The 11,866-nt window shown below is 31.5% G+C and overlaps 1 protein-coding gene across 2 annotated transcripts in view; it reads left to right on the top strand.

Annotated features, from left to right (window-relative positions):
* The window catches only part of LOC118196299 (uncharacterized), a 175,850-nt gene that overhangs the window by 150,907 nt on the left and 13,077 nt on the right, over positions 1–11,866 (top strand). The window lies entirely within an intron of this gene.

Raw genomic sequence — 11,866 nt, 5'->3', positions numbered from 1 at the left:
ATTAAATTTTGAGCTCACTAAAAAAGGTCTTGAAAGTCAATTTAAATTTTTTTTCCCCTCAGCTCTAAAAGTTCCCGTCGTAATACGTCACTTTTTAATCAATCCTGAAAGTGACGAACCATTAAAGTTTGACCTTGTACGAATTCTGGTTATAAATGAATAGAGCCTATAAAATGAATCATTTAGAATCGGGTCCGCCTGTATAAACTTTTTTATCGAAAAAAAAAAAAAAAGAACTGTATTTTTCTTCTTTTTATTTTATTTTATTTTTATTGACAGTAGGAAATTGTATTTTTAGAAAGAAAATTCTTTCAGTGGGGGGGGGGAGGAGAAAGAAAGTAACATTACAGAAAACCATTCTTTTGCAGAGAAAAATTGCCGCTTGTCTAAAGAATGTTTGCAAAGAGAATAAGAAATTTATTTTTACGAAAGACGTAGATAAGAATTAAGCTTTCTGTTGGAAATAACTCTATTTTACAGAAGATAGTAGCTTTCTCTAAATCAAAATTTTATAAGAGTTTATTTTCTGTTATAAGCTATTAAGCGAAGGGCCGTAAATTCACACATATGTCATAGTTTCACCATATTATATGCCATACTTTCATTGAGTTATAGTTGAACAACTTTGTAAATAAACTACATGAACATCAGAGTAAAATAATCTGAATGGTGGTATCTAGTCAATACTCAGCTACGGTCAATCTCAAGAATAAGAACTATATGTACGATATATCCTTGTGATGTATCAGCTTTAGTCGTAGCTTAAATAATTAGACGTATTAATAATTAGACATATTAAATAATTAGACTATTAAATAATAGACATATTAATAAAATAATTAGACATATTAAATAATTAAATAATTAGACGTATTAAATAATTAGACTTGAATAATTAGACGTAGTTTAAATAATTAGAAGTTTAAAAAACAGGATCCATTTATTATTATTCAGGAGAAATAGCAGTTACAAAAAATCAGATATCCGGAGTAAATAAAAAGAATTACTAATAACTTTTTGTATGAAGTTTACTGCATCGTGACATTTAAGAAAAAGCCCCGATATTCCTTTTGCGAGTTCTTTTATAGCCTCTGGAAAGGCGGAGCTTCCAAGAAATGACGTCAGCCTCGTCAGCCAATTCAGTTCGCTTTAAATATTTCCAGAACATTCTAAAACTGTACGTGTAGAAAAGGCGGGAAAAACAATTTGACTACGGGGCTGTGGATTTAATTCCACGTACTTTCAAATAAGAGAACGTCGCCATTAAAAATGAGAAGAACATACAGTTAGAATTTTAAGTGTATTCTTGACTATGGAATTTTATTATTACATACATATACATAAATATTTTTACTTCTTTGTACGAAGTAAAGTATTGCAATGGTGAAATATTTCGGGTATCATATTTCAATGGCAATATCAATTTTAATTGTTTTTGAATCCAATTGGATGACCTTTTTTGCATAAAGTCAGCACGTGAAGTTAGAACAAAGGACTATTCCCCCCCAAATGGATCGTAAAATGAATATAAAATAGATTCAGAAAAAAAGTTTTCGTGTCATTTGTACGTATGCGAGATGTACCTTGCGTAACTCAAAAACAATTAGTTGTAGAACATTGAAAATTTTGTGTGCGAGACTATGTAAAATGTAGTAACGCATCTCCGATTCTTACTGCAATCGGTCGGGCAAAAGCATATATTCTCATCGTCTTACCCGACTTCATGAACAATTTTTAAATTTTTATATATTTTTAAATTGTGTATTTGTGGCTTTAAAAGTGATTGAATTTTGTTGTTCTTTTGTTCCGGTTAAGGTTTTTATGCCTGCAGTTAATCTGCACGCGATAGTCGGGAAATTATTAATAATTTAAAAGTGGTGTTAGGCCTAACAAGGGTACCTTTTGTTTACATTTGAAACTCTTAGTAAAATAGTGAATTAAGTCATTTAGTGTATAGAATTAGTTTTTTTTTTTTTTTTTTTTTTTTTTTTTTTTTTTTTTGCAAGCGGGAGTGGAAGTTTCATGAACGGAAAGTTTTTCTTTACGCCCATTGATCGAAATGCTTCTGTTAACGTAGAAAATCTGATTTAAATTGGAATTGTTTTTAAACTTTAGTGAACTGTATTCGGTGTTTTAGTTTTTTTTTTTTTTTTTTTTTGTATTTTACAATGCTTAATTTTTATATATTTTTAACTTATCGCGGAGTGATAAATGAATTGATTAAATAAGAAATATATCTCTAGAGAAATTCGAAGAAATGAGTTTAAATGAATGGCAGTAAAAAATGCATATAATTCAATAGGCCAGGCAAGGAAGTCACGTGGTGTCCACATCAGATATTTAAAAAATATTTTTTGACACATCTATGTGTATGTACAGCTTATTAACCTACACTCACTCTTAGGTCATCACTCCGGCCGACAACTAAGAGTGATGATCTGGGGTGCCATTTCATTTCATAGTAGGTTCCCTTTGGTTATCATCCGTCGCAACCTTACAGCACAGCGGTACGTCGACGAAGTTCTAAGGCCCGTTGTGCTGCCCTTCATGTCACGTCACCCTGGGCTTACATTTCAGCAAGTTAATGCCTGCCCCCCCCCACACTGCACATGTTTCTACTGCTCGCCTTAGTGCACGTTTGGAGCAATATGGTCAGGGCCCACCAACCTGCTCGGGATGTTGACGATCTAACGCGCCAGTTGGACAGAATTTGGGCACGATATCCCTCAGGAGGACATCCGCAACCTCTATTAACCGATGCCAAGCCGAATAACTGCTTTGCTAAAAGCCAGGGGACCACCAGCGGCCGAGCGGTAAAGTCGCTGAACACTGGTAGTTCGGTCCGAGGTTCGAATCCCGCGAACGGGCTGACTGCATGGGTGTTTTCGTGGTTTTCCCCATGTGTAACGTGTATACGAGCCAGTTTCCCAGAAAGTCCTCCACGAAGGCATCCCTCCCCTTAGGCGGATATCCCTCGAGGCTTTGCCATAATCACACACACACACACACCTAAAAGTCAGAGGGGGACAAACGCGTTACTGACTTTTTCACTTTGTGAAGCTCTATCACTTCAATAAGTCATCCAATTTTTCTCAAGCTGTAATCATTTGTTTTTCTGTACATGTACATCACTTCTACCGATTTCCGTCCTATTCGGACAACTCCTTCTTCGTGTGTCGTTTTTCTTATCTAAGAGCGTATAAGCACTTGCTTGGTTTTGTGAGACATTAATACCGCCAGAGGCCAATATTTACCTCAAGTTAAATCTCGTAAAAATAATACATTGGCTTGGTTACAAATGAAACTGAATCTTACAAATCCGAGAGGCAAAAACTTTAATATACGCGACGGATTAACATCTATTCCAAGTTTAATGCCTTAAATTATATAATGTTTTAATGCGTTAAATATGGAATGCCTTAAATATGGAGTTTAATGCCTTACATTAAAGTGGTTGATTAATGGTTTGGTTACAAATGAAAAAGTTTTATAAATAACAGAGAGATCTAGTTTAGTACTTACATTGAAGAAGATTAATAAGTTTTTATGAATTGATGCATTTATGTTAATTTAATAAGTAATCGGATTTTACTTTTTCTACAATTTTAACATAATTTTTTTAAACGTATATATAAATATATGTTCAGTAGTATACACTGTGTTCAGCCTGTATTTTCACTATTGTTAATCGTAGACATACACCGTACTTTTACTTACAGAAGTGTTTTAAATGTTGCAAATGTTTAGATTTTGGTGTTTTTAAATGAAAAAAAAACAATTTTATAAGCATACGAAATTTAATTTCATATGTTCATCCTGTTTCCTGTATTTATGCTCAGAAAATTTTATTTTCGTTATAGAAAAAGGAAAGCAAAAAATGCGTTTGTCATACCCCCCTCAAAAAAAAAAAAAAAAAAAAAAAAAAACTTTCTCGAGATATTTCAATTTAAAGTAAAATACCATATTTAGGGGCTGTACCCAAATTGAAGAAGGCTATGTTTCCATTTGCGCATTTGCAACTAAAAATAAAATATCATTTTAGAAAAGCTTCTGATGTTAATTCATGAAGTGATGAGCATTTCTCTGCTGATTATCATAAGAACTATTGATCAATGTAATCCTATAAACTCTAAAACAGTATTCATTGCAGGGCTCTAGTACACTAGAGCCCTGCAATGAAAAGGAATTGGTTGATATCATTAAAGTGGTTGATTAATTAAAGGGATCAGGACCGTTGAACAGTATCCCGAAGAGGACTTTGTATACGCTTATACAGATGGTTCATGAGATGGGACGGTCAGTAACAGAGGTCCTGCAGTATTTCTGACTACCCCAGGTGATACTACTTATCAACACAAAACTGGCGCTTGAGCCATAGTCTCTAATTACACTTGCGAGTTTCTGACACTACAGATCCTTTCCCATTTCTGAGCAAGTAAAATGAATCGCTGTCTTTAGTGACTCAAAGGCAATCCTGGATGGAAGCTCCCGGACCACCAAAGGGATCCCCTTTCGTCTAAACGAGCGTCGAAAGTTAAATAAGGTCTGCATTGTTCAATGGTTGCCAGCGCACGTTAACATCACAAGTAACAAGAACGCAGATAAAATGGCAAAAGAGGCTCTCGAAATCTCAACAATAATGTAATGTAACAGGGGGACCGGAAAGTAATGTCGCTTTCTTACATTAAATTCAAACGAATACATTTTTAACAAGTTTTTATTTTTAATCAATAATATAATCACCCTAGTTATCAATAACCTTTTGCCATCTTATTTGCAGATTTTTAATCCCGGACCGATAAAAATCAATTGGTTTTTGAGTAAAATATCTCGAGAAGACTTTTTTGGACATTATCCAAATTTTCAAATTTTTTGCCTTTAAGAAAATGTTATAGGGATCCGAATTAATGGAAATCCAATGCTGCGATATCGGCCGAGTATGGGGGGTGAGTATGACAGTACATCCCCCCCCAATTAATTAATTTTTTCCAGTGTTCGTCTTGCACCTTGCGGTCTTGCATTGTCGTGTTGCAGAATGACGCCTTTTCTGTTGACAATTGATATTTTTCGATTAAAGATTGGTTCACTCAATCCAATTGTTCACAATAAAGGTCTGCATTAACAGTTTGTGCAGGTTTCAGCAATTCAAAATGAACAATTCCGCGAATACTCCATCAAACACACAGAAGCGCCTTTTTGGGATGTAAACCCTTTGTAACCCCTATTAAAATTGCCTTTTGAGTTTTGGATTATCATATAGGACTTATTTTTTTTGTCTCCACTAATCAAACGATCAAAAAACGGTTATGTATGGTGCCGTTGAAGCAATACGTTGCATGTGATGGATCGGTTGGCTTTGTTCTTTTCGGATAGATTATGGGGGACTCAAACACCTGCCTTGCTTATTTTTCCATTCTGCTTTAAATGTTCTTGGATGGTCGACCAAGGTTGGTTAAAAGTGTTTGACATGGATTTGCTTTCACTTCTGCCCTTAGCATGTTGTTGTCGACATGCGCAGAAACGACATTACTTTCCTGTCCCCCTATTAAATGTCACCCTTTTGGATGAAAATGCCATGGCCAAATACAGATTGATGGAAATTTCAATTCAAATAAACCACCATCTCCATAACATCACTGAAGATAGACTTATAACTAAAACCATTGTCAAGCTTAGAAATGGCCATCACTGAGGATTGAAAATTGACAAAGAGGGTAGAAAAACCTACAGGAACTGGAATAACTCTCCGGACACAGAACTGACATCGGCACAAATTTTTAATTATCCGGCCATCCTTGCTTGTGTTGCTTAAAATTGGGGTGTATTTTAAGAGACCGGACCGCTATGATGATAACATTTTGCAGATTGCCAGGGTGTGATCTTCGCCCATGGGACTATTTGAGTAGGCTTTATCATAGACACGACAACAACTGCATCAATGTAATGTTTTCCGAAAAGGGAATCTTATTCACAAAATTAAAAAAATTTCGTGTTCTACGAAACATTAGGAGTCTTCAGTACTGACACATAGCCAGTTCGTTAGGTTATTTGCAAAAAAAGGAAAAATTGAAAGTATTTCTAGTTTAATGAATTTTTTCATGATTATTATGTTATTATTTAAAAGCAATAAAACTTCTTGATAACATTAATAACCTAGTTAAAGCGTTCGAAAAATTATAAATTACTCGTGAGAAAAATATTTCGGCATACCTGCTGTAACAAAATCATAAATTGAAAATGTTACACGCTAGTAAATTCCAAAAGTGTATCACTAATGACATATAAGGCGAAAAATCAACATCGAATTTTTCTGATTTATTTATCCATTTGCTCCTCAACGCAAATTGAAAATGGCGACAAATATCCAAAACTGTGAAATTAACTATCTCGGTGGTTTTGTGTCGTGCGAGAGTTAAAACTTCTTGATTTTTATTTTTTATAATGAATATGATGGTTTTACAAATATAAAAAATTCTTTACGCTGACTGACGCTAACTGCAAAATCATAAACAGAGCATGTGCAATGTTTTCGAATCGCAAAGTAATTGATGAAATTATAATTGTCCTTAGTGAAAGTATAAAAACTGAAACATCATTTATCTTTGCATGTTATCTTATTACTCGAGTCAGTTCCAGAAAGATCATTTTAAATAAAGCAACTAGGTTCAGTGTTTCATCAGTACAGGGTAAAACTGTGAATATTTTGAATATATGAAGAATACTTTAAAAAAAATCTGAGAGCTTTCAGCTATTATATTACGCCCAAAAGGTCTGTTTTTTTAACGTTTTGTGTGTTATCTTTATTTATTAAATATCATGTTCTTCGCACTTAAGGGGACTCGGTACCTTTTGAATGATTTTTTTTATTTAAACACTTTCAACTACTTTTTATGAATAATATTAAGTGATTTTATGAGATAAAATGGTTTTAAGCTGAAAAAAATTTTTTTTGCTATTAATTTTTGTTTAATTTGAATTTTTTTTAAAAAAATTCAACAATTAAAAATTCTTTCTTCTTCCCCAATTTTTAATATTTTTGCTTCAAATTTTTTTATTGTATTCATAATATTCTTAATAACTTTACGGATCGATTTTTCAATTAATGAATTAGTTTCTAAGAAAAAAAATAAAAAGCACATTTTTATATAAAAATTAAAAAAAAATATGATTTCAGTAACATTTTTACTTCCAATAATTTTTCTTTTCACTATTTTTCAAATCCCATTCTATTTAGTATATAATTTTAAATAAGCAGTAAATGTATTAAATAATTTGGTCCATATCTGAACAAGTTGTAGCACTTTAAGTAAAAGGATATATTAGAAAATTGCAAACTGAGAAATCGCAGTTTAAAGAATGCAAACTGTCTGGACGGTCATTAAATCATTTCCAATTTCTTAAAAATTTTATTACTGAATTTCAATACATATATATATTTATAATAAAACTTAGTACTGCTCAATTGATTAATATGAATATAAATTACAAGCTTTTGTTTAAAACCTTATCTGGCTAGAAATATTGCAAAAATATCATAAAATGCAAGTAGAATTTTCCTTTACCTGTTTTTGTTTTTTAAAACACGCTCAAAACAATTTTAATGCATGAATTAATTATAATATATTTTCTAAAACGGTTATAATCATTATTAATAACATTAATTTGTCGTTTTATTCATTTTTTAAAAAGCAAAATTTGAAATTTTAACGGACATAAAAAATTTTATTTAAAACCACTCAGCAGCTTATGTGATTTCTTCTCTTATTTTAGCCATTTGTTCTCGTATATAAATTCCATTTTAAATTAATTTATGTGCATTTTAATTAATTAAAAAGTTTAATGTTAGTTCCAGCACTATTTCGATAATGCTACGGTCAGAAATTTGATCACTTTCATTACACCACCTCTTTCTGTTCGTATCTAATCACAGATAATTTCAACTTTTGAATAAACATAGCATTTTTGTTGACTGATAATACATGTAAAATTATTTACTGAGCTCAGTATAAATATATAAACTTGCCAGTTTAAAGGTGAAAAAATTTTTTTTTCCAATTTAATTGTATTTAAATAAATCAGTATATACGCATAAATAGAGTTTTTTGATAGTTGGAGTCATATTTAATTACACTCCTCTTCATTTACACTGATTTTTAGTAAGTTACTGAAAAAATTAAGAAGTAAAAAAATAAATAAATAAACACTGAGGGGGTGTGGAATTTAAAGGGGTGCCAAAATTTTAAAAACCTTTTTATAGCATTTATTATCGTCAGATCATTTCAAAATTCCTCTTCAGTGTAGTAAGTGTATTAAGGTACTTTTTCAGCAAAAAATTTAAAAATCGGTAATTTCATTGAATTTTGGGGTACCGAGTCCCGATAAAATTCAATTCAACAGTCATGTCACAAAATATTTAAAAACAGTATATCTTTAGAATTTCCGATACACAGTCTCGCGCGCTGGAGATTAAAAAAAAGTTTTTTTTTTTTTTGTATGTGTGTGTGTACACTGTTGCCATTGCTCGCTTTGAAATCGTTGAGTTTGTTAATCAAAAATTTGTTACAGATTTACAAAATTTTAAATAGATAATAGAACAAATTCGAAATTCAAAATTCGGCCTTCCAAGTTCCCATCTACGTTATTCAAAGTTTGATGGCTCTAGGTACCGTTGTTTTTTTCACAGTGCGAGAAACAGTTATACATTCATACGGATTCTTCATTATTTAGTTTCTTTGAATATAATACATGGCGATAACATTTGGTGGCAACAGTTTGAAAAGAGAACCAACGCAGAAAGTGAAACGACGCAAAATGCCGTTTTGAGACTAATAGTCGTTTGCATCTAACGCCACTTTGGGATAATAAAACTGAGGCACTTGTATACACGTAATACTTGTATGTGCATACTTTGCATAAAATTATTCAATTTTTTTTCCGAATTATATTAATCATATCTATGGATTCATGAAATCCATTAACTGCACATAATTTCTCAGCAACTATCTGACAATTCTCTAAAAATCAGTTGTGTGTCTGATTATTTAAGTTGTGTTATCTGTTATTTATCTGTTATTTATCTGTTATTTATCTGTTATTATCTGTTATTATCTGTTATTTATCTGTTATCTGTTATTTAAGTTGTGTTATCTGTTATTTATCTGTTATTTAAGTTGTGTGTGTAAGTTTAAGTTGTGTGTCTGATTATTTAAGTTGTGTTATTCAAGTATTTATCAGTTGTGTATCTTTATTAAAGTCATTGGATTGAAGTGTAGGGTATCGTACCCTAACTGTTGTTGACCATTTCGCATTTGAAGCATTCTTAATTCCTGAGAGAGCATCCATCTTTATACCCGTCTTGACAAGGAATTTTACGACTTCCTTACCATTCTATTACTAGCAGATGACTCGATTATTTCTTTCTCTTCCCTGAATATGCTTCTTTATCTTTTGCTGTCCATAAACGAAATTGCACATAAACGGAAAACCGAGACTGCGCGATAAAAGCAAAACCACTCATAAACTTAAAGAGAAAAGGCAACTACATTCAGGATTGTTGTTTTTCCATTTATGGGGCTCTTTCATAGCAGATTTAGTTCTGAGTAACAGTCAAAGTAACGTGACCAGAATCTTCAGAACAATCGATATTTACAGAAGGGTATTAGTATTCTACTCGGTACATGGAAACATATTTTAAGTTAATTATTTGAAGTGCTATTCTTGACGGCCTTATGCGAATCTGCAAATATCTTCTTTTAGTGTTATTAGGTGTTCATGTTTTAAGATGAAAGTTTTTAAGAGTTACTTGTTCGCATGGTTACGTATGAAGTCAAACAGAAGATGGCATAACTTTCAGAAATGTTTTGTGTTGTTATTCTATAATTTCAGCATATACGTTCATGGTTCTAAGCGTCAGTGAAGAAAGGAAATTTCTTTTCTAGTTCACCATATATGTTTCGATAATTTTTTGTGGCTTTTGCATGGACTACTAGAGAATAGAGCACATCTTTTTCCTTAACATATATTAAATGTAAATGTGTTAAATATTTGGTTTCTTTAGTTTTTATAGTTAGAATGTAAGGTAACTTTCTTGTAGGATATGTACTATACAAAGAAAATGAATACTAAGTTAAAAACTAATTTATGTCATAATAAGTAATCTGCACAGAAGACCCAAAACTGGAAAAAGGGAGGAAAAAGTAAAATTAAAAATAAAAAAATCTGATGTGTACACCACATGACTTCCTTGTACGGAATATTAAATTATACGCATTTTTTCCTGCATTTCATTTAAACTTATTGGATTGAATTAAATCTACTTCGCCGACAGCGCATAAACCACAATAGAATAAATGCATTCTTTAAAATTCACTCTACTATTTGTTTACCACTTTTAAAATTGCTTGGAAGGTGGTATTAGAGAGATGAATCATATACTGGCATGCAAAAACTTAGTTTCTTAAATCTATCCTGACAAAAGCTCTTAACCCTCTGACTGCTCAATTTGTGGACCGAAATCGCTTCAAATATTGTGTAATTTTTTTTTTTGCATATTTTAAATCTATATATATTTTAGAATTGAAAAATGCATGTTTCTTTTCTAGAAAATACTACTTTTTTATATAGATTTTTATCATGAGAAACTAAGTTGCCAGAAAAACCAATTTCAGATGTTATCCAAAAAAAAAAAAAAAAAAAAAAAAAAAAAAAAAATTCAGTCAAATTACAGTTAATTTCTATTTATTGCATAATATAAAAAGTAAAATATATCAAATTTAAGGTGGCTCATACACCTTAAACCCCTTATGATCTTCGAATATGTGACTGTTGCAAGAATTGAGATATTATATTTATTTAAAAAAACAATTACTTCCAACTTTTTGCAGCTGACTACATAACATAGCTGCTTTGGAAACTAGTAACCAGAAAGTGTGTGTTGTCACAAATATTTTTGTAATTTCATCCGCTTTGTGACAAAAGTTTTCGTCATGTTTCCACCTTGGGCGCGTGATATCTTAAAAATGGCTAATGATACATATTTGAAATTTGATGGAATTCTTTACATGGGTAGTATTTTCTAACTGAACCTAAAATCTGATGAATATTTTAATATTAAAAAATTTGATGGACGAAAACATTACAGACTTTTTTAATAAAATACATTTTATAAACTCAACTCCAAATAAAATAAAAATTTAACATGAAATTCTTAGAATTTTTGGTTCACAGTAGTTTTTTGGTATGAAAGCTATATATTAAATATGGAAATAAATTACGGAACAGAATGTTTTAAACTGTGCGCGCAAGTTGGAAACATGACGAAAAATTTTGTCACAAAGAGGATTAAATTATAAAAATATTTGTGGCAACACAAACTTTCTGATTGCTATTTCAGAAAGCAGCTATATTATGTAGTCAGCTGCAAAAAGTTGGTAGTAATTGCTTTTAAAATAAATAAGTTATCCCAATTCTTGTAACAGTCACCTATTGGAAGATCTTATGGGTTTTAAGGTGTATGAGTCCCCTTATAGCAATTTGCGTTGAATATGTAATATAACGTATTTGTTTCTAAACACTTCTTAAGAAATATAAAACACTGAGGGAAAAATATCTTAGAAATGCAGTTTAGTATGATAGAGTTCAAAACAGGGTTCAAGGCAAAGTCCAACTTCACAGTGTTTGCACCAGATTCAATAAATCTAATTAATAATCAATCTAATTACTAATCTAATTAATAATTCAATAATTTAATTAAAGAAACAAGATTATCGCTGAATGTTTTCTAGCAGCCATTTCTGTAAGAAAAAAGCGCAAAATGTGGAGTTTCAGCGGTTATACCACGTGCCTTCAAACACCGCAATTTAGTGGA

Source organism: Stegodyphus dumicola, chromosome 7, assembly GCF_044657685.1.
Source record: "Stegodyphus dumicola isolate Sdum_Otavi_A_Nest chromosome 7, ASM4465768v1".
In the NCBI taxonomy this organism is placed as follows: Eukaryota; Metazoa; Arthropoda; class Arachnida; order Araneae; family Eresidae; genus Stegodyphus; species Stegodyphus dumicola.
Note: the sequence above shows the minus strand (reverse complement) of the source record. Positions and strands in the feature narration are given on the sequence as shown.